Below are 24640 nucleotides of genomic sequence, written 5' to 3'. Positions count from 1 at the left end.
TTTTCAGACTCTGAACAGATTATTAAAAACAATAATACGTATTGTTATAATATTCTTTGTTGGATTTGGGAAACTGCTTGACTCCCTAGTTAAATTCACAGAAACATCTCCAATACAAAAACCTGAGCCTGCAGACATTTTCCATTACCCTGTTATGTCATGACTGACTTCAGTTTTTACAGTTTCTATGACAACCATGATTTTGATTGGTAAAGAATCAAGTACTAAAGGATTTTTTTGGGCCGTACAGTATTTTTCCATCAAAGGAGTAGAGTGAAAATATCAAGATGATTTTCGCTAATCAGTATCGAAGTTGAATTGCTGTCTAAATGTGGATACCTGTTTGTGGCAGACTCCACATACACTAATTTTTGAGATAGAACATATGAGAAAATAACCCTATTACAGTTGCCAAATAACTGTCTGTAAAATTAATGATAATTTATACTACAATTTAAGACGTTCTTATTTCTCAAGTCATGTAGATATTTACATTTCCAGGTTAACCCTTAAGAAATGTACTTATCAAGACATGGTTCAAAGCAACACCACTGGATTGTTTTCAGAGACTCTTTGGCAGTTTTTGCAAGTCATCAGCAAAACGGTACTTGATGAAATTTCATTAGGTGAGAGTCAAAAAAAAAAAGAACAGAATGCACAGGTCAGCAGTTTGTGGTTACTGGGGAAATACAGAGAGGAGCTAATGAAGAACTGATCAGGGTGGGAAGACAGCTTGTTCGCTATGTCATGTATGAAGGAAAAGAGAGAAGGAGGTTCCCTAAGATGAGGAGCTTGACAAGCAACAGGGTGTTTTTCATTAGGAGCAAGAAAGCAGTGGTAACAGATTTTACTTAGTAAATATGTCAGCTTGCAGAAAAGGCTACAGATTGGCTGGCTCAAAACTGGGAAAAGAGGGGGGGCTAATGAACAGAACGAGAATGAGCCAGTTTATCAAGATCAAAGGAATTTAATGCTCCAGGAGTTTGCAAATTCTTAATTGAAGTGAGTCATCCTCTCTCACTACATTGATGTGTATGGAACATATTTCAAAAACAAATTAGAAAATTACTGGGAAATGTTGATTGAGATTCTGTAGCACTTCCGGATCTGTTCTGTATTTATCAGTTAGAGAAAGCACCTTGCACTAAGAACATATGAATAAATTCTGGTCCATATTCAGGAGTATGTACTGTCAGCAGGTCTGGAACCACCTTCTGCAGGCAAATCTGGGATCTCTAGTTCAGAATGATGCTAACAGTGTAAGAAATTGTTTGCTGATTGGTGGTTTTCTGTGATATTTGATAAAAATTGAATGGGATGCTTGGATATTGCCCTTGGTTTGTTAAACAGTAAAAATTAGATCCACAACTGAAGTAGTATACCAGATCAACCCTTAGCCCCTGATTTTAGACTTCTTATAGCAGTTGCTGTCTTTAGATGCTATTATAACACGTAAAATAATTTAAATAACTTTATGGTCTAATGTATAGAATGTCAAGTTTATTTGTTCTCTCACCAGAGACTCAGGCGTGCAGTTTTAAAAATGCAAAATCATGATGACCATGGATTTCTTGACATAAAGGAACATACCTAAGCCCACAGTCTTGAAAATTCTTTCAGAAGTTCTTCTTTTAGCTTGGATTTGAACTAATCTCAGCCAACCTCCTTCTCTGGAGAAACCATAAGGTTGGGACATAGATGAGCTTACTTTTAGTGAAGACTTGCTTCATGGTCTGTAGCAAATAAGATCATAATTTTAACATGTGTTTCTAAGGGTAAAAAACCTTAGGATGTCTTGGATACTAAAAGTCACCGTCCTGTTCTTCAGATAGGAAGCAGCATTATGACAACATTTGGATACCAGTGAAAGCTGTGGGTGGCCTGATACCATTATACTAGCTTCTGTAGGGAAATAATTGGTGAATCAAATCAAGAAGGAGGGAAAAATGGATTTTTCTGTTACCAGTTTATGACTTTGAATAGCTTCATTTTTGTCTGAAAAAAATGTTTCATGCTTGCTTTCTCTGCTCTGTCCTAATGCTGGCTTTTATCCCTAGTGAGAGTCCCAATGGCCCTTCAGCAGCTTTCTTTGAATTGTTTTATGTGTTCTTACAAAAGCAAATGAAGCTTCAGAAAGATTATTGCAATATCCTCTCCTTATCTAGTGCCATGTTTAGTATGTATTCTGCATTTTATACTAGTTTACAACTTTTCCTACCAGTCTGTGTGAAGATGGCTTTTAAGACGTTTTGAAATTTAAAGCCAAATTAGATTCAGTGCTTTTAACAAAGCATGTTGTCCTACTGGCCAGGTTAAATGTGCCCCTGAGCAACCTGATCCTCATGGGTGGCATCTCTGCCCATGGTGGGGAGGTTGGAACTAAATGAACTTCAAGGTACCTTTCAAACTAAACCACTCTATGATCATGCATTACTGTAAACTTTGTAACTAATGTCAGTCTGTACCACCCTCCATACATGAGCCATTGGGTTGTGTTTTCTCCTTGCTGAACGTTGCTCTGTTGTTCTTTGCTCACACAAGCAACTGATTTAGCAATAGGCATGACTGAGGGGAGGTAACACCAGAAGGACAGCAACTTAAAGGCACAGTTTCTGCTGGTAGTAGATCTTCTTTTAGAAGTTCCTTCAATCCAATGGCTTGTTCCTCCTCAAAGGATTTTTTTTCTCCATCAGTTGATACAGCTGTTGTTTGTATTAATATGCTGTAAGAGATCCTCAGTCTCTAACAGTAAGCCGGGAATAGCCTTCCATGGGATTTGGTTTGGTTGTTCTTTTTGTGGTTTGTTTTTGGGTTTGTTTTTTTTTGTTATTGTTTTGTTTTAATAGACAGCAGTTGTGCTTGCAAAGTAGAATTAGTTAACAAGCAGATGTACTTAGGAGTCGTATCTTTTCTTGGTGCTTCTTGATGAAACGCTGTCTTAATGCTTACAAGAAAGACGCAATAGTATTTCTTATTCCTGTTTTCAGTCTAATTAGCCTTCAATGATTGTATTGTACTAGGGTTTTTTGGCCCTACTGGGCCTAGACCTGGAACTGCTTAAGATGAAAGGCTGTATCTGCATACGGAAAACACAAACTTCCTCCAATAGTTTAGTCTTATAAGACAGCAATGATATACAGTGAATGTAGGACTGTAGGGAGGACTAAATCCATGAGAATTACTGACCTATGAGCAAAAAATTCAAGAACTTTGACTGAAACATTAGGGAAAAAGAAAAGTATTCTGCTTGCCAGAGGCTGTATTGACTTCTTACTTTCTTCTTCCTCTGTAGCCCTGATTCATCTCCCACATGTGTTCTAGTCTTGCTCTTTGAGATGTCCTGGTGCTCATGGCAGTCCACTGGTGTGCACTGAGCATGATGGTGTATTGGAGATCCTGATCCTTACAGGAACATAAAGAAATTGAGTATCAATCCCCTCCCCTCCGCAAAATACTATAGTGTTTTCAGCAGTTGCAGTTAGGAGAATATATACAAACTGTTGTTTCTTTGGAATTTACCAATTCAGTGTATTAAAAACAGCTTCATGAATTGTTTGATTCTAAAGCTCTGATGAAAACTAGACAACTTTCTCAAGCTGTCTCCATTCAATGATGGCTTGTCTGTCTTCCCAGCAGTCTTGCTGTAGTGCCTCGTGTTCATATACCTGTTCATCTGTCTGTTTTGAACTTTCAAAGCAGGTGAGGGGACATGATTCTTCATTGATGGTATTCAACAATGTTCATCATCATTCTTCTGTTCACTGAATATGTGGCATTTTTGATGTTCTGATCATGAAGGTGAAAACTGAGGCTACCCTACTGCAATGTATTTGTAGCATTAATAGCATTAAGGCATGTGGGTGGCTTCCAGACCTCAAAGTTTATAATTCAGAGTTTTTATAATACGTGCAAAAAGAAGTAGCTCATTTAGTCTGAACTCACACAATAGTGATACAGTTGTTCTGAAGGGGAAAATCAGTTAGCAGTTATCAATGGCATTGGCTTGTCCTGTTGTTTCCCAGTTCACTATCAAAGCCAGTTCACTCTTCTTGTAACATGGAGTCTTTTGTGTTTTAATGAATTCATCATCAATTATATATGCCCCAGAGTAATAGTGGTGAGAAGTTTCACTATCAAGCTGACTGAAGACTATATGACTTTATCCCAAGTGAGGCTTTAACTGTCATTATCTGTGGCTCCAGCCTTGTTACATGACTAGTTTTCACTGCTTGTGTGCAAAATATTAATATGCCAACCCATTAACTCCCACTTGCAGTGAATGTACTCAATACACTGTCAAAGAACTAAGCTTAACCTAATGGCAGTGCTTGTTGACTTCTGTGTTTAGTGAGTTGCTCTGTATAAATATTTTTTGTATTTACAGATTCTTGTGAAGTTGTTTGTCTCCATTTTGGAGACTTCAAGCTTGAGATACAGACAAAGAGCAGATTTTTTAGAACTGAAAACTAGGTTTTGTGTGGTTTCAACTGGTTAGCTGACTATTTTATCTAGGTGAGGAGATTAGGAAAGGCTTTTGAAAATGTTTAAGCAGGAGTTGTGTTTGGAAGTAGACTAATGGCAATTCCAAGCACTTCTTTAGCTTTTCTTATTTTCAATGAGGTATAACTGTATTTGTACATCACCTGCTAAGAAAGCAGCCATAGGCAGTGGTCATCTGCAGAGCAATGGTTCAGCAGTGGTTACTATGGAAACCATAGGTGACCTACATTTTACCAAAAAGTGATCAAGTTTCTTTTTGTTTTTTAAATGAAGCACACCCATTGATTTCTGCTACTGCTTTTCATCTTTTACACGTTGTTTTACTTAAGTAGTATTCTTGGTTTTGAGTGATTAGTATGGAATGGACATAAAAATCTTGGAGCAGAGATACCATTTCATTGTTACACTACTATTTAAAATTTTTGCCTTTGCTGTCATGTCTAATTGTATGTTCTTAGCAAGAAAGTAACACAATTAATTACAGTGTGCATTATAATAATGTATTATTTGTATAGCTACCAGGATGTGGTCTGTAACAGCTTGCAGTGGCAAGGCTCATTCTTGTGAATTTACCTATTTCACTAACATTACAAGTCAGTATGCTACTGTATGAATAAAGGTACTTGAACTATTGGACTTAAAGTAACCATCAAAAATGGTTTTTGATTTAGTAAATACATCTTCCTTTAAGGATGTGAGAATTTTCTCAGAAATGAGAATATTCTGCAGACAGAGAAAAGAGCAGCCAGGAGAGAGGACAAAGTGTGACATTTCAGATAAAGCTTAAGTTCACATTTTAAATATACATTTCTCACTGTGAGATTAACACAGAATGGTAGGAATTGGGTCAGAGCATGTGCCTAGGAAGGTCATTAAATGTTGTGATATGTCTAGAATTTTGACTTGCAGATGAACCAGGCTTGGATTTTCAGAAAATTTTGTTAAAACAAAATGGAGAAACGATTTACTTTAATTTTTATCCTTTTTTTTTTAAATGTGGGTGAATTTGATGGTCTTTATATAAATACACTGTTCTGGTTTGAATTGTTTATTGTGCTTTGTAGGTGAAGGAATCTTTAGTTTCACACAAATTAAGGACAGAGAAATGCTACAATATAGACTTTTTTGAGACCAAATATATTTTTTGTCATAAGTTTATGGACCATCTGCTAATTACTGAAACCTTCTCGTAGCCATGAGTCTCTCATGACATTTGGATCATAAGCACCCTGCAGCTGGTAATGGAACCACCTCCAAATTTCTCCTATATTTCCGACTTTCTCCCCTGTGCCCACACATCTCTCGTAGCCTGTTCTTTGCACTCATTTTCATCTATACTTCACGGTATGCTGTGCTCCATCACTTCAGTCATACGTTATTAGATTAGCTACAATCTTATTTGTTTGCATACCTCAAAAACTAAGATGTTTTTTGTTACCTTTTTTCTTGCTTCAGAAAGCTCGAATTGTGGGCTCTGTGTCCATCTGCCTACACTCTGATACATGCAAACAGCACCAGTAGTATTGGCAAGAAATATTAATGGTGTAAAACAGGAAGTACTAGTTGCTTTTGGATTTGATCTAGTTTGCCTTTATGATGCAGAATTTGATTATCAGCTATCCTTCCTGTATTCACAATCAAAATCTTCCCAAATCATATCGATCATAAAAAATCTGATGTATCCCTTAAACAGAGAATAGCACAATAGCAAGTGTTGCAGCTCTGATGCTCAAGATCATAGCGAAGACAATGTGTAGGATGTAGGAGTGGTATCCCAGGAGAGTCATGGCCTGGGCTGAAGGAAGGTATGAAAATCACCAGGGGTGTAACTGGAGGACCAAAAGCTAAGACCGACCAAGCTAAGATTTTGACATCATTTTAAAGCAGGATCTGAAGTATTTGGGGCCAGAATGGAAAGGGACACTAAGGTGTTTGCTGGGGTGGAGTTAATTTTCTTCACATGGCTGGTATGGGACTGTGTTGTAGGTTTGTGCTGAACACAGGGTTGATAATACAGAGATGATGTTGTTATTGCTGAGCAGAGCCAAGGCCTTTTCTTCTTTCCGTACTGCCATGCTGGCAAGGAAGTGGGGGATGTGTGGGAAACTGGGAGCAGACACAAGTGGGACAATGACCCCAGCTGACCATAGGGATATTCCAGACCATGTGGCATCATGCTCAGTATATAATGCTAGGGGGAAGAATGAGGAAGGGGGCATGTTTGGAGTGATGTGTTTGTCTTCCCAAGTCACTGTTACCCATGATGGGACCCTGCTCACCTGGAGATGGCTGAACGTCTGCCTGCTGTAGGAAACAGTGAATTAATTCCTTGTTTTGCTTTGCTTGCATGCATGGCTTTTGTTTTCCCTATTAAACTGTCTTTATCTCAACCCATGAGTTTTCTTGGTTTTACCCTTCGATCCTCTCCCCAGTGCCGCTGGTGGGGGAGAGAGCGAGTGGCTGCATGGGGCTTGGCTGGGGTTAAATGTGGCGGACACAAACAGGCATCTGAAATGGCAAAGCCAGGACTGTTGCTGGCTTGTGTCACCAGTGCCTTCTCTCTATGCCACAGCCATGAGTTTGCAGTATGGATCAAATGTTAGTTTTTTGTTTTGGTTTTCCTTTAACCACCCCCCCCCCCCCCCAAAAAAAAAAAAACCCACCTATATCCAAAAATGTCTTTTACCAAAGATATCCAACCTTGCTTTAAGGACTTCAACAGATGGCAAGTCTGTCACCTACCATGGTAAGCAGGATAAATGTTTAATTGTCCTTGCAATTAATGAATTTTGTTCTGTTCAGTGAAATACAGGAAGGTTTTCAGGCTCCCTGTTGTGTCAGAGCAGAAGTAGCTCATGTGCACCAGAAACCAAATGTGCATACTGGCTTTGTGCTTACAGGTTTATGATCATTTATTTTATATAGATAGATAGATATAAACACACATACATATGTAATTTTCTAAAAAGTCAGGTCTGCTCTTCTGAAATACATATTATTTTATAAGTCAGTAAATAATGGCTTGCGACAATTAAATATTTTGGTAATATAACTCCTGTGGCTTACTCATACATGTGATTCACATGTTCTGCTGAATTTTTTCACCCTAATATGGTACCTGGTTTCACTGCAAACAAACTGAATTTTCTGTTTATTCTGTGAGTTTGCATATGGCATCACCAATACTTTGATAGAAATTCTAAAAGTTTATTGGTATCATTTTAACAGTAATGAGACATGAATTTCATTTTTTTAAGGACAGATTAAGGAAATGTCTACAGACTGAAAACATGATTTCAGAGATGTAAAAATCTCCTGAGAGAAACTGGCGTTCTTTGAGATCACAAGGTCAGTAGTACAGTAGCAGTCATTCACATGCATATATCTATACAATTATATAGGCCCAGTTTCATTTCTGTACCATCTGATGATACAAAACACGATGTTATATTTTATGTCTCTGCAGAGATTTTGATTAGCGATTTTGGAACATTAGTAAAAGAAAAATCAGGTTTCCAGCTGCAACTTTGTGTTTAAAATTCATGCTGAAAGCTATTGGATTAGTATACATCAGCAACTTCCAGTGTCATTAGATGCAGACAGGTAAAATGTTCCTAACTTGTTGCCCGTGTTTGTAAATAAGTTAATTATTGCATATTTGCATCTTTTGTCATTTGCTTGCAAAAGTATCAGCTCTTTAATGTTTTGGAAAATGAAACACCAGCTTAATCTGAAGAGGTGCTTTCAAGGCTTCTTTTGTAATTTGTCAAATCATGATGTGATCTACTTTTTCCAAAGACTGGAAGTAAGGGATATGATTTAGCCACAAAGAGCTGGTCAACACATCTCAAATAGTAAATGTGTTCAGAGAACTCTGCGATGTCATAATGTAATTTAAAGTGCTTGATAAATAGCAAGAAAATGATGACAGCATCTTCTCTTGCATAACCTGTTTGTAATTTCATGTAAGCTTTACTCAGATACTGGAAAACATGTGTAATTGTTACCTTTTACTTGTTTGTTATTAGAATGTGATTTTTAAATGTTACATGTACTGATGAAGGGAAGATCAGAAAGCACAAGTGTAGGTAACCCTTATTCTGAAGGGTCTATTTGATTTATGGGTTAGCCATGATATTAATGCAGACACTAAACCTGGCTGGTTTTTTGGGGATCTGAGTGTAGTGGTGTGCGGATTATGTACAGCACCCTGTGGACATGCCCACGTAGACCAGTAGTCCATGACCACAGAGTTACTGATCTCCTTTTCTGATTTACCTTGGTGAATGTCTTTATAGGCTGTCTCAAATGAACTTTTTATATTATTTCTTTTTACCTTGCCTGGATTATCTTTATCACACATTACTGAAGGTAGTTGATTCTCTTTCAGTAGCTTAAGCCATATATTGTGTTGTGTCTGATTTTGATTATCTGATAAGTTTCTACAGTGAAGAGTACAAAAGCCACTTAATGAAGGTTCACTTGGCCCAACTTTCCTCATTTTTAGTGCATAAGTAAAGATGAATACATTGGAATTTTCACATAATATTCATTTAAGAAAGAACACTTTCAGTATGGAAATATTTTTCTTTTGCTGTACTCAAGTGATGTGAGGTATGTTTCTCTTATTTGTGTGCTTAGCATACAGTAAGGTGGAACCCTACTGAAAAAAAACCTCAAATGAGAAAATGGTGCTGCTGACTTAAGAGGTGCTCCATTAACTTAGATTGGTAAATGCTGCAGAAGAAATTTCCAAATGATCCTTAGTTTTAACCATTTGTCCACTGCTGGGTGCAATTAAAAATGTGATTTAGAAAGGTAACAGACCAATATTCCTTTAGTGACTCCATAAGAGAGGAGGGTTGTTGGGAATCTGCAAGTAGGAAGTAAATTACATTATGGCAAGCTGAATAGTGTACTGTTAATTTTTACCCTTCTCTGGACAGGTAGCATATGTATATGCAAAATTTTGGGAAACTCTTCAGAAGCATGTTATATTTGTGTTGCAGTGTAATAATAATGTCAACTGGTTTTGAATTATATAAATAAGTCTTGCAACATAAGTTAATCATACGGTCATTACTGAAGAAAAATTTTTGAAAGTAAGGCATAGTACGTACATGATGATGCTGCATGTGTAACATTTCAGGTAGGTTTTTTTCTTACAGTAACACATATAAGAGGAGAGGATGTGATTCTTGACTTACTATGGGATTTAGTAAGAATCTTAGACTTGTTTAAATATTACTTTTTTAGAGATCAAAATGCTTCATTTATTTCAGTAAGCATGAAAATATGCGCCAGATTTTGGAATCAATTTCTTAGATGCCTAAATGTTAGTGATCTTGCAAAACTTGTTGATACAGTTGTACCTAAAATTCTGTGTCATCATCAGTCACTGACAGACATTTACTGCCTACTACAGACTCCTTCTTATATCTGCTATTGTAATCCTGCAGTGTGAAACCAAGCTTTTGTTATACTGTTCTGATTTGAGATGTGGAGGAAGGATAGGAGTTCCCACCCCATCCCTGCTTCTCCCTCTGGTACTCGGTGTTCAGTTTCCAGTCTGCATAAGAGATGAGTTGAAATGGATTTCCTTTTCCAGGCTTTATTTAGTAAATAACATAAGTAACCTATCTAATACATGAGATAATAGCATAAATAAATAATATGACAAAAGAACAGTTACCTATTGTTTTGATTTTTTTTTTCTCCCTTGCCCTTTTGTTTTGTGAATTTTGTTCTATGTGCTCTTTACAGCAGGTTAACTGCTGTAGTTAATTCACAGGAATAAGCAAATTCCAAAACAAGGACAAGCTGGGAAAATTAATAATTTAACCTCAAATAGGTGGGATCTTTGAATTTCTCTTTGTTACAGGACAGACCGATGATAGAAATGTCTGCATACCTGTAAGATGACAATTTTGATTTTTGCCCCTATCATACATAAGAGAGAGGAATTGCCAGCTCATAACAATTCTGCTTTGATGTTTTTTGTTTTAATTTTAAATATCCAAACACAAGATCCTTGTCCACCATTTATCTTCACACCATAATATCTGGCTAACAACAAAGGGAAAAAAAGCCCCACCACAACAAAACAAACAAACTCCCAAACAAAAACCAAACCAAAACACTTCTACAAGTCTTGAAATGTCTCTGCATTCACAAAGTCTGAATAGTGATGAGGATGAGAAATTTACATGTTCAAATCTTAATCCACTGTCTTAAAAGGGGGGAGCGGAGAGACAACATAAATCACTAATCCAATTGTGCTAGCAGAGCTGCCCAGATACAGCAACTGTGAAATCTGTGCTAGAAACACTATTAAGTTGTTTTTTGACCACTGTGTCATTTAACTTAGCTCTATGTGCAGTGTGACAGTATCTGGATCCAGTGCTGCTTTAAGACATTTTAGCTGGTGGGGATAAAGCCCGATGAGAGCTCCCGCACAAATGCAGTGTGTGCGTCCTCCTCCCTCCTGCTGGCTTGGGGCTGCTTGTGCACTCAGTGCAGGGGAGATGTGGGACATGCAGAGATTTACCAATGACTATAAATTTCTGAAAGGGACAATCCCCACTATCACAGCTGCAACAGTTTTCCCATGTCAGGATCTATAAAACTGCAGGACAGCTGAACAGAGGGTATTTCAGGAACAAATGATGGCATAGTCTTACTTTTAAAAAGGACATAATTTAATTTTATGTGACAGTGTCTGCATTTTAATGCATAGCATAATACAGCCTGAACCCTTTGGCTGAGGTCAGCCTATCTACTAGTGTCTTCTTTTAGTAGTAGTTTATCATTTGAAGAAAAACTCTTCTCTTCCCATAAATATTTTCCAGTGGTTAAGTACAAGAGCTTTTAATCAGAAATCACAACATATGGGAACTTAGAAGATTTCAGTGACTGTAAATTCACTTATAGCACTTCTCTCCCTAGAAATTAGAAATACAGAATAAAAAGAAAGGCATGTGTCTCATGTTGCAACTGAGAGAACAGCTGCTGTAATTTATCTTGTAGTACTTGGAGCTTGTAAGTTGTGGCCTGTGCTTTCCTTTCTGAGAGTTTTGCTAAGATGCCAGTATTAGTTATAAATAAATAAATATTTACTGGAGATGGCAAAACCCAATATCTAGAGAGCAAAATTAATTTGTAAGTCTTGTACTTCTTATGATGTAAGCTATAAAAATGCGTGATGTTTCCATTTCAGGACTGGGAGACAGTTTAAAAATCCCAAGTAATTCCACTGGAGAAAGTGTATATGTAAAGAATAAGCACTTTCATAGTATTTCTACCCTTTTGTCTGTAAAGATACAGATTTTGTTGATAATATGATGTCGTGTTTGAAATGTGACACAGGGAATTCACAGACTTGCATTTTAGTCTCTAGAGTTTCCTTCCACTGGGAATTTGAAGAATTCATTAAATAAATCTGACCAGAAGAGACCAAAGCCCTCTTCCAGCACAGTGCTTAAGTTAGATTCATGCTTAATGAGAATAACTCTGCTGGGACCATTGTTTTTTAATATCTGTTCTCACTCAAGTGGGACCTTAAAAATTCAATCATCTAAAACTGCAGCAGAATAAATGGTTAAGGATGCTGATGAACTATTTCCAAAACGCATACTATTCACACTTAATATTTTAAGAATCCATTTCTCCCTACCTCTATTTTTTAATCATCATCTCTATTATACTTTTGATTGATTGAAAAGCATTATGATTCAGAGGCCCGGTTTAGTACTTAAGTAAGTCCTAGACACATTCTTGTTATTTCTAATCCGTCAAGAGTACCCAACAGCTCCTTTATTTTCTTTATAGCAGCCTAATGAGGTCAGAAAGGTCAAAAGAAACTAGCAAGAAAGGTCAGAGTGGCTTATGCATGGGTCCTTTTCTGTAGGCTGATACTCAGCATGCTGGGAATGAGTCTGGCTATAGTATTTGGATTCTGCAGTGAAATAATGACATGAGCAATTCGACAAGTAGTCTTCATTTTCCCTTCCCACAAAATGTATTTCCACAACTAGAGCAATTAGTAGGGATTATCTTTGAGAGGAGAAATAAATGGCTTTTAACTGCTTTGTGTGTATTAAAATAATGTTAGATTTTTAAAATTTTCCTATCTGAAGAATTGTTTTGTATTTTAAATTCAAGTGACAGCATATCACCCTGATCAGAAGAAACAGTACTTTCCCATCCACTTACTGATGTTGCTTAGAAATAGAATTGTAAAGTTCATATCGGGCTTAAGTTTTCAGACCTACCACTATAATTGTCCTTTCTTACACCTCCCCCTTTGTTATTGATGAAAGTGCAAAGTAACTCTGAATTGATTTTCTTCCTCTTATTGTTTGGCTTGTTTAATGAAACAGGTTCTCTCCCAGTGGTGATCTTGAAGTGTACATTTTAACCATTAAGAGCACAATTGTGGGATAAGTAACAATAAGATATTTGATTTTTTTTATATTTTGTTTTCATATGGAAATGCTAGGTATGGAAAAGTTAAGCTGCTCAAAGTCTCATAGAATTACTCATAAAAAGTGGATTTTGGGATCTAATTGATTAGGCAAACTTATTCCGTGTCTGTGCTGTCAGTCCAATGCTAGCAGTTTGGTGGGTTCTTCTTACAATCCAGAGAAAAGCTCTGCAGTATAATCATTAGTTAAAGTAGTAATAACTTCTGTATAGTGGAAATAACAGTAGTATAGCAATTAATAAGTGCTTGGCTTGCTATTAGTTGCTAGTTTTTATTCCTAGTGGTGAATTGTATGCAGTCAGGCTATGGCTTGAGAGTCCTCAGTGGTTACCCACTGTCTAGTAAAAAATTCCTCTGCATTTAATATGTGGGCCTCTGAACACTTGGGTTTGTTTTCTGAAGATCTGGCTTTTGACTGATGACTGGGTGTTGAATAGAGACCATAGTGTTGGATATCCTTAGCAGAGTCACCTTGTTTGTTTGCTTAGATGGAATGAAACACTGGATGTGTGGACAGGCAGGAATTTTCAGTTCTGGTTCAGGCTATATTTGACTCAGCTGTCAGCCTGTCTTGTATTTTGGATTTTGGCATTCCCCATCCCACTGATAGTAGTCCAAGGTCTTTGATGCATTTTCAGCAAATTCTCTGATTTTGTATAACAAAGTGATACCTTTCAATATTCCACTTTTTGCTTAGTGCACATTACACTTGGTGAATTTTGCCTCTGAGTTTGCTGGAGGGTTAGGATCCAAGGGGAATTCCTTTTTATTTTTCTTTTTAATGGATAGAATTACGTTCCTAGCATAAATTGGCAGTCTGTGTCCAAGTATGATATTTCTGGTATTCTCATTCAATTGATTTTTCTCTGTCATTCAGATACTTTAGGACCCATGTGCCTTATTTTCAGCATGTATACATTAGATACAAATATATTTCCTAGATCTCAAAATAAAGATTTGGTCTCATCTTCCACAACCCATCTTCAAGAGTTTACCATATTTCATCTTCTGAAATGTTGGCTTGCCTGTGCTTTTTTCCCCACTCTTGGTTCTTTTATTCTTCTAATTGCTACTCAGTTTATTTTTGAAAAGGTACTTTGTTCCTTCCATATTTTACAACTTTCTACACATTTTTATTTTTAGTGGCCTTTTCATTTCCATCTGTACTTTTCCTGGTTAATCTAGGGAAAAAAAAGTTTATTTATGATATCTCTGCTAACAATGGATGTATCCCCCTCAGATTTTTCCTATAAGACTGTTTTCCAGTAAGCAGTTTCTGTCCTCCAGGATGGTTGACCTAAATCAACTGTGAAGCAAAATCTTATGCAAACTTTTTAGCCTTTTCCATCTCAATATCACAAAATCCTGGCCTTAAAAATGCATTCTTGCTGTGTTCTCGTGTATATCTCAGCACTGCTTTAAGAGTGGTGTTACTTTCACCTGCTGATGCATCTCTTTGTATCCCCATTAGCATCAATGTTTACTGTCATAAATGTACCTTCTTTACCTCTTGAAATAGAGGCAAGATCTTGGTCTTTCCACTTACCTGTCAGGGTTCATTAATATTGGTAACTTTAAAAATTTTTAACTCCTATACTGTTTCTAATGTTTTTGAGCAGTTCCTGCAAATCTATTTCATTGGTTTTTTAGTATCTTTGTTAAAATTCACCTTTGTCATTATGTGTATAGACTTTTCAGTTGCCGTGTAAAAATAACTGTTACAAGATAAGTGGTAGATCTTTGTTCTCTCTGCAGCCCTAGGTCTTCGCATCCATCTTTGTTTCCTGCTTGACATTTAAGATATTTAGCTTCTAAAGTGATATATCAGGTTTAAGGCTGTTAATGCTGTCATTATTGTGGTATGATAATTTAAGGCAAGGTTTGTGGGGAAATTAGCATTTTTTAATTAGATTAACTTCTACAGTTAGAAAAGTAGGCAGGCTTTTGTGTCTATGACCCCTTTCTTATGTCCTCAAAGGGTTTGAGTTTCCTACTCATCTCAGCTTGTCTGCTTCAAGATCCTGCTGTTCTCTGCAAACTTTGCCTGTGTCATTGCTTGACACACTAAATGTCACAAGGTTTGCACTTGTTGATCTGGGTCTGTTCCTGTGTGATTATGATCTTAAAGTAATTTTTTAGTTGTTTGCAACCACAGAAAATAAGAAGATCAGCATGGAGCATGTACCAATTTGCTGTTATAAGTATGTAACAAGCTAAATATGACAGCTTTTCAGGAATTCTCACAGTACTGGAGATAATAAGAAAACTGCAGGATACACACTGCAGTTGTGAACTCATTGCCATTGTAAATGACGTGGAATATGTTTTCTGAATGTAAATGGGGTCACTCCTGTCTCTAAATCCAAGACATCCAGGGCAGTGAGAATGTCTTTTGCTCTGAAAAAGTAGAGCAGTTGGCACTGGCAGATACTTCTTGAAATCTTAAATGGCTGAAGTCTGCATTTACAATCCGGTATCCAGAGAATTATGTACGTGCTACCAACAGCAGACTTGGGGCAGGAGAGAATTCCAGGTAGGCAGCTAGACTAGTGGTAGGGTCACTTAAATCCACCCACCCTGGAAGATGGAAAGAAAGGGCCAAGAACCTTGACTTCTTGTTCTTCAGTCACAAAACTGGTGAGTTCCCCTATGAGCTTGGAGCTGTTGATCTGGTAAAAGTCTGTTAACTGCAAATGACAGCTGGTGCTGTCAGCTTGCACCTTTGCTGTGACCTGGAAGGTCAAAACAGACACACTGGCTACACTCTTTCGAAATATCTGACAAGCCTACTATTATCTCAACTCAATAAAGCAGTAATAAACATGGTCCTCATGTTCCTAAAAGGAAAAATATTGTGATGGAAACAATATTATCCTCAGTGCTTTAAGATCCTAGGCCAAAGGGACAAATCTAGCTGAGAAATCACAATCATTGCAGGGATGCCAGAAATCCCACTGAGTTGGTAATTGCTTCTTTTCTGCAACACCGGAAGCTGTCAAATGATGCAACTTTGTATCAGGTGATATCAGCGGTCCCTACAAGTTTTGCCTGTGCCATAAATCCGTGAGCCTTATTCAAAGTATTTGAATGTAATCCTCGTTGAAAGTCTAACTTACTTTTTTAAGCTGTTCACTGGAAAATATGTTGAATAATGATTTTAAAAGGGAAAAAAAAAATTTCTGCCCTGCAAGTGCACCAACGCAGGAGGCTGCAGTCTTTAGGGACCATAGCCTGACATCCTCAACCCATGGCTGTTGTACTGCTGTCAGAATGATAAGTGTGTCTACTTAATATTGTGAACAAAACTAACTGAAACATGAGGTTCTGCAGCTGGTAGGTATCAAGCAGTTTAATTAAAAAAAAATTCTTGATGGTTTCTGAAGTGCTGAAGTCTTGAAAGATATTTGGGCTATAAAAATGCTCTAATAAGTCTTCATTTAGTTCTGATCCCTTTTAGTAGAACTTTAGATAAAACTGTCACTCAATAGCTGCTTCTATAAAAGAACTTCGAAACTTGAGCATGTTGCAAAAATGTTGATCCTTGCACAGTTTCAGGGCATGTGACTACTACACTTAACCCTTTAAATTCTTGGAAAGTTAGATTGAAAACACAGTGTCTTTTGAACACCAGTTGAAAACAGTGCAATCAAATTATGAAGTTATGGATTTAAACCAGTGCATCCTGGAACTGTCCACTGATTTGCTAATATGAATGTGGTTATTTAAATACTACTATCCGTCGTCTTCCTAAATGGAAGAAATGACAATCAGCATTCCTTAGAAAGCACATTTCTGAATTTGAGCAGCTTACTTTCATAGAGTAGAATCATAGAAAGGCTTGAGCTGGAAGGGACCTTAAAAATCATCCAGTTCAAAGCCCCCTGCTATGGGCACCCATTTAGACCAGGTTGCTTGAAGCCCCATCTAACCTGAACTTGACTACTTCCACAACTTCACTGGGCAGCCTGTTCCAGTGCCTCACTACCATCTGACTAAAGAATTTCTTCCTAATGGCCAATCTAAATTTCTCCTCTTTTAGTTTAAAACAGTTTCCACTTCTCCTAAGTCCCTTTTAAATACTGGAAGGCCACAATGAGGTCTTCATGAAGTCTTCTCTTCTCCAGGCTCTCAGCTTGTCTTCATAGGAGAGGTGCTTCAGCCCTCTGATCATCTTTGTGGCCCTCCTTGGGACCTGCTCCAAACGGTCCATGTTTCTCTTGTGCTGAGGACCCCAGAGCTAGTTAGAGCACTCCAGGTGGGCTCTCATGATGGTAGAGGGGCAGAATCACCTCCCTTGACATGCTGGCCACTCCTCTTCTGATGCAGTTGGCTTTCTGGGCTGTAATCACATACCATTGGCTCATGTACTTTCTGAAGCTTTAGAATGTTACAATGACATAGGAAGAAGTTTGCTGTAAAAGTACAGTGGTTTGGGTTTTAATATTATGAAAATGTGTATTCATGGTAGGAAAATCATTTTGGATACTAAAATATATGAAAATATTTTTCATTTGATTTCTTTAATGCTGACTTACAGGGAAGTGAAATCATGACCATGTTTTTTAGGGTATGAGAAGGGAAATCGCCTCTAAAATACTTTTACTTTATTAATGTAGGCTGCTGTCAGGCAACATATTGGGGGGAAATGCGTTGTGTTTTGCTGGTAGAGAAGACTCAGGACAAGCAATAAAATTCCCATTGCTGTGCTGATGTTACCCGTGGTGCTAGTAGGCAAATGAAAAAATAAATAAAAATTATTTTCAAGTTCTGCTGAATACACATTACTAAAGGAGAATCAGGCTTTAAATGTTATTTGAAACAGTGACAAGTTACCATATAACCTGTAATTGAGTGTTCTGGTTTTTATTCTAAATAGTACATTGAAAATGTCTTGTGTTTTAAGTCAGAATGCTTCATAAACTAACTGCTATAAAATTTACGTTACTGCTTAGCTCTGTTTCTGTGTCTTATATTTTTACATCTGCCTCTGCTCAAATTAATATACTTGTGTTTATGGTAGACAGGAACAAATGTAAAAATTGTAACAATGAAAAATTCGTCTTTCTGTGGAAGATGAAAACTAAAAAGCTTGTCTGCTCCACTATGGATGTTGAGAAAACAAGGAATGAGGCAAATGCTGCTGGTTTAGCAACAGTGGTGCTTTATAAAGCTCTGTTGATTACAAGTCCAGTCTGCTTCCTTCTGACTGGATTTTTTTCTTGTTTCAACCGCACTGACTCAGTAAACGTTTTTGGTTTACTGTGGTATAAGGAGGACTAGAATAACCAAGTAGTTGGAGAGAAAAAATACTAGCTATTATGCTTGCTTCGAATATCTCTTAATTTTATTTATTTTTAAACTTTTTGCTGGTCAACAGCCAAGTGAAATTTATAAGCTGGAAAATAATACTTTGGGAAAAGGTGTGCTTAGTGACCAAGCAAGAGAAAAGGGAATGGAGTAAGACGAAAAGGCACCTTTGTTTCTTCTGTTTATGTCTTGCAATTTCCAACCACACCAAGCATAGTTTTGCATAGTTCTGAGTTACTAATCTGCATGGATCACATTGCAATGTCTGAGGTGTCATGGAAACTGGCTGGAGCAAAGCTGGCTTTGCACATACAAGACAGCACAGGCAAGTCTCTTTTCTTCAAGTATCTGCCTTCTAAGTGTTTGTTTTTTAAACAAGGTAATGACCAGTTTGCTTTTTCAAATATAACTGACTTAGTTTTATTTGAAAAACACCATGCTCTGCTGGCATTTTGACTGATGGCTGTATGAAGCATTACATTATTAATTATTTGCTTTGATTATTCACATCATCTAACAGTAGTCAAGAGATTCTTTTGCCACTTGGCTGTACACCTCTCAGTACACTAGTTTGCCTGCCAAAGCTAATATTTCTTTGATTTTGGTAGTTAACTATCAGTTTTGAGAAAGGTTGTGAAAGGAGAAAGAAACCCTGTATGTTTACTACAGGGGGGTATTTCTGTTTGCATACAGTAGCTCTTCTAATGCACAGTTCCTTTCAGTGCTGTTTTCTGAAAGGAAGAGTGCTTTCCTTTGAGATATCACCCTGGAAGGGGTTAATTTTGTCTTGGAAAAATGCAGGTTATGTAAGATGTAGCAAGACTGTATCATTAAAAATGAGGTTGTTTTCAAGAGCTGTTTTGCTAAAATTCATGAGGAAGGGGTATATGCTGTTCTATACCTCGTAGTATATGTAAAGAGAATTTACTGGTACTCTGTGCCTGCTTTTAGGAACTTGGCCCTGGTCAAGCAGGTACTTTTTAAGAATCAGAAAAATAGCAAACTGTACATGGTGTCCTTCAAATTGACGTGACAGGGTAAGAGTGCCAGAAGTAAGAGTGAAGGGTGGCACTGGCAGCCCTACATTGACAAGCTAGGAGTCACTGCATGAAGTTGGGGGTGAGATTGCTGGGGTGCAGAAATCAGAACAGCTTCCCACAGGCCTGCCCTTAAGTTATAGGCTGCTTTGTCCATCCATCTGTTGATCTGCAGATATCATCTTAACTTTCAAATAAATTTTGTCTATTTTCATTTATTTCACTGACTAGACTCTTATTTCAAAACATGGTTGTATTTCTTTGTTGCAAATATCATTTATGAATGAGTAGGATTTTCATATTTGCACAATTCAGGAACCCAAAGTGTGTCATTCTTCCTGGCAGACTGTAGAAATCCATCAAGCCCCAGTATTTGGAACCAAAGAGTTACCATGACACTACTTGAAGATGGTTTAGCTGTGACTGTGATATATCTAGAGAAAGCAAGACATTTGGGGCCAGGGTGTGGAAATTTATTTGATTAAGTTATATTTGGTCTAGAAAGAAATATGTACAATTTATACTTAAGATTATCCTACCCCAGTGTTACTGATAGTAACTTCAGATTAATTATTACACTATTTTCTCTTAGGTGTGCATTTTTAACTCTCTAGAACTTCTGTAATGGCAGAGTTCCACTGGAAGTTTGCAGCTGTGCCTCATCCTGAATTCAAATTAGAGGACTTGACATGGGTAAGGTTTATAGATCTTACGAAAGAAATGACCACAAATCATCTATTTCCAAATCTGAAAGCCAGTGCTGAGGCATTTAGAGCTGCTGCTGCTGTAGCTCATAAATTGCAAACCATGGCATATGAACCATGCTGTTTGTAAGAGCTGGAGTAGAGCATGCATGGTCCACTGAACACATTTTATAAATGCTAGACTTCAGATCTTTTTTGGCACTAGACTGCAAAAGAATTTCAGCAAAACCCTCTTTTACTCAACTGCTATGGAAGTTATTGCATTTTTGGTGTACTTGGAGAAAGAGGAGCTCTTGCATTTTATTGCAACGTACAGGATTCCAAACTTTAGAATAACAAGGTATTGAGTGCAAGGTGCCCCTTTTTTTCTTCATGAAATTGAACAGTCTGTTCCTGTAATTGTTTTGATTCATATCTGAATTCATCCAACTGTGATACAGGATACTGAACAGCAGATTAGGTTCAATACCTAACAAAATAATTTAGTTGTATAAGGTGGAAATTATTTGAATTTCAAATCATAGGCTGAGTCTGATTTGCAATATATGGCTTGTTGTGGGAGTTTGGGGGTTTGGGGTTTTTTTGTTTGTTTTTAAATTCTGTGCAAGATCTGTGTTTCAATGCATATAACCTTTATAAAAGTAGTCAAGTTTAAATGCACATAGAGTAGAATAAACCAGGATTTTACCCTTATTTACAGATGGTCAGCAGGTTCTTGATTCTGTTTACTTACATTAGAGAAAAGAGAGCTCTTGCTTATCTTGACTCTCATGGGAGACCTTGGGTAGAAGAGACTGCTAAGCATTTGCATACACCCACTGTTGTTTCAAGGAAAGGTGAATTTGGATTCTCTTGAAGAAGTCCTGTTTATTACAAGAGGGGTACTGGAAAGTATTGTCTCATTTGGAGCTCTTCTTACTAAGGAGTGACAAGGGAGGTCTAAGTTCTGGCTCTTGGGTGATCTATAATGTCTTCCATGGTGGCAAAAAGGCACTTCCTCAATAGTATGTTTGAGCACAAATTTAGATGTTGCTCTGACATCTATTCAGTAATCCTGTAAGAAGAGAGTATGGGATAGAATATAATTTAGTTACCTAAAAATGTCAAGTTAGAATTAGGAAATTCCAAATTCCGCTATGGAGGATTGAAGCTTCCCTCCCTCCCCCCATCAACCTTGAAGTGATTAACTGGGGCTACCTTGGAGACTGCTTGCTGCTATTGTCTCCTGCAGAAACAACACTTTGCTGCTAACTGGTTTAACTGTATCATGTCCTTGAATGTGTTTTCCTCTAACCACGTTCCTGGATTTCAGAAGTGTTCCATAGCGTATATAACAACAAACCACAAAAATGTGACAGTAGTACTATTTTTCTGACCAGTTTTTGTTCTTTCTATCTGTCAGAGGTTTGGTTTTTATTTTTTCCCTTAGTGCTACTGCAGCAAAAATGCCTGCCTTTTGTTTATGTCTTCCTGCACTGGCATCGTGACATCATCAGTGATATTGCCAGGGGAAAAAAAATGCATAGCTTTAGCTAAACCAGCTGTTCGTTAGCAACCCATCTAGTGTGCTTTCGTTTCTTCTCATTAATGTATACACAGCAGTGCTTTCTGCTGAAGAGACATAGAAGGTTCTCAGCCACGAACAATCTGCTCGGTCCGTGTCGTTGGGTAGATGAAAATGGAGGCACTGAAAAATACCCTCATTCTTGATAATGGAATTTTTTATTATAAAACATGAATGTGAGAGTCTAGAAGATATTCATTACTGTATTTAGCTGTGGGTAATTCTGAATCCTTTACTAACCATCTGGTATAATTCAGTGTAATCACAGACACTGCATATCAACTGTTACAAAACCTTAATAATACAAGATGAGCAAGATGCCAAGAACAATAAAGAAATGAGTTTTGTCATTGATTTGCATGATGACACGGTAAGGCGAATGAAACTGTATTAGTTATGCTTGTCCCTTCTTCCATGCAAATCAGTAGCAAAACTTCCACTCACTTCCATAGGACCAGAATAACGCCAACCATCAGCTACGAGCTGTCATTTATTGTAATGAGAGAGATCTTAAATAGAATAAGGAGGTATTTCATTTGTGGAATGTTAATGAGAAAACAGTTTCTTCTTGCTATCTTATGTTATCAAAATCCTATGAATTATTCTAGAGATAATTGACTATAGAATAGCTGCATCTTTGCAGTGTTAAAATTATGGATAATTGCGTGTTCACTACCAGTTTTCAGGGTGGAGAAGAGATGTTCATTTGTCATCACTAGACGGTTTGTTGAGAGCTTTAAATTAGAATATTTGGCAAATTCACTCTGCAGAAGGAGTTAAGCTATTTCCAAATATTCCAACATGGATCCCTCATACTGATAATGCATCAGTGAAAAAAGATAAATAATATTTACCATTTTCTATAAAGGCTTTTGTAATTTGAATGTAGATATTCACTTATTCTTATGTGAAATGCTTAGGTAAATATTAAGTTTTTAAGCAATATAAAATGTTATTCAAATTTATATTTTTTAAAAAATAAACAAACCCCAACCAACCAAACACACGCACACAAAAAAAATCCTGCCCTGAGTATCACCAACTATTACCAAGAAGAGATTAGACTTCATTGTATTACATAATTTGTCATTCGGATTTGAGACTAATCCTCGCTCAAATGGCCAATTCTCATTCACCTGAGTAGGCTCACTGAAGCTAGCAAAACTCATTTTACGACCAAAGATTACAGGATAATGCCCTTGACTGATGAGACAAATTCAAATCAAGGGGCTGCTTTTTAGGTACAATTTTTCATTCGGAGGCTCATCCTCTCCATAAGGGATAAACACTGGCAGATTAAGTGTTGGCAAAATATTACCTCTCCAGAATATTAATTTCAGTGTGCGCCGTGCGCGGAGCGATGCAGACAATGCATGGTTTGTGCCACTCCCCATAAGAAAAAATTACTTCTAACAGATCTCTTGAATTTCTACTTGGACCAGTGTTACAAGTGGGAGTGTTAATAATAATAATTGGGGAAAAAAAAAAAAAGTTGAGGGGATTTCCATAACAACTGCTGTCTTAATGAGCTAAAGAAGCCTTAGAATTTGTTATTCCTTCCTCATAGTAGACCTCAGCTGATAAAAATATCTGTAGCCGGTGAAATCAGTGGCATGCCTGGCTTTCTCAGACAAAACTCCCATGTGATCACACAGGCAGCCTCAGTGAGCCTGAAGCTGCTCAGCAAGCAGTAGGTAATGAGTCTTTGTGCAGAGCGAAGCTCTTGTGGCTGAACAATAAAGCATATGGTACCAGCAATAAAACACAGTGCTGGGAGATTTAAGAAGATTCTGCTGGAAGTAGGAAGACAGTGAATATGTCAAACGTTATAAAATGACGATCAATCTGGTTTGGTTCCTAATTAATAAAAACAGTGCATGGATTGGAAAAACAACAATTTGAACAGGTCAGTTTTTTTTTATAGATTCTTCACACACTTCAGTATTTTAAATATAAGTGGGGGTTTTGCTATTTCCTTATTATTACTAAAGCCAGGGTTTTTTTGCATTTTGTAAGGTGGGATTGAAAGGATTCACATCAATGTGATACCAGGCTAAATAAATTGTGTAAGTTCTGTGATCAAACTCATTGTAAAAATGTTTCTACCATTATTCCTATGCAATTCAAACTTCAATTGTGCATGAAAAATGGGGTAGCAAGTAAAATTAAATTTATGCTAGATGGATCATTTACCAATAACATAAAATATTTAGTAACAACAATCTATTATTCTGCTATGTATTTGAGACTAATTCTTTCTCAGTTGGAGATCTGTAGCGTCTGTGTTTGGTTAAAAATAATGTAACATTAGAGCATATCTAACTGCACTTATTTTTTTTTCCTACACATTCTTCTTAGATAATTTTGAAAGTGGTGTTTTGTCTTATTTTTAATGCAATTATATACACACAGGAGTGATACGTTATAACCCTCTGCCTGCATTTCATTCTAATATTAATGCAATACATGTTATTTTTCAAGCAAGTATTTATTTCTCATAGTAGTTCTTAGTTAATTATACATTATTTTTTGAAAACTGCTCCCAGAGATTTCTGTGGCCTGTTTGTTTTACAGAGGATAGACATGCAATTTTTCTGTTGTATCACATCATGCAGAAATTAACCACGTAAAAGTTTTAATCCTGAAATCTCTTTACAGTACTGTTTTTGGGGTTTTTTTTCCCTTTTCTGAATACTGGAGATCGTGAATTAGATATGTTGGCAATGCCTGAAAGAAACAGATGTGCTGATTTTGGGGGAGTATTTCAGCAGAAAGGAGATGGAGCCCTTGAAAAGCAGTTGGGGAAATACAGAAATAAAACCCGAAACGTTGAGAACAGAATCTTCTTTTATGTGCACTTATGATTTCAATGGGGAAATGTTCCTTATAAGCACCACGTTGATTTCGCTGCCGTGTCCCTGCGGGGAGCGCAGGGCCCAGCGCTGCCGAGGCTGCGGGCGGAGAGATGCCTTCGCGTTGTGTTCGTACCGGTTCGCTATTGTGTGTCCGCTGAAAGGAGCCGTGCACAACCCGACCCTCGCCGCCC

The 24640-nt window shown here is 37.3% G+C and overlaps 1 protein-coding gene across 9 annotated transcripts in view; it reads left to right on the top strand.

Moving 5' to 3' along the window:
• Nucleotides 1–24640, top strand: part of CSRNP3 (cysteine and serine rich nuclear protein 3) — a 108056-nt gene that overhangs the window by 36586 nt on the left and 46830 nt on the right. The window contains exon 1 of one of the 9 annotated variants that reach the window (XM_032693653.1): nt 7779–7848. The exons of 7 other annotated variants lie outside the window; for them this stretch is intronic. The gene's annotated coding sequence lies outside the window, so the exon portion shown is untranslated. Of the gene's footprint in view, nt 1–7778; nt 7849–23277; nt 23501–24640 lie in introns of those variants that run through there. One more of the 9 variants, XM_032693652.1, reaches the window with a different exon arrangement.

Source organism: Chiroxiphia lanceolata, chromosome 7 (genome assembly GCF_009829145.1).
Source record: "Chiroxiphia lanceolata isolate bChiLan1 chromosome 7, bChiLan1.pri, whole genome shotgun sequence".
Taxonomy (NCBI): domain Eukaryota; kingdom Metazoa; phylum Chordata; class Aves; order Passeriformes; family Pipridae; genus Chiroxiphia; species Chiroxiphia lanceolata.
Note: the sequence above shows the minus strand (reverse complement) of the source record. Positions and strands in the feature narration are given on the sequence as shown.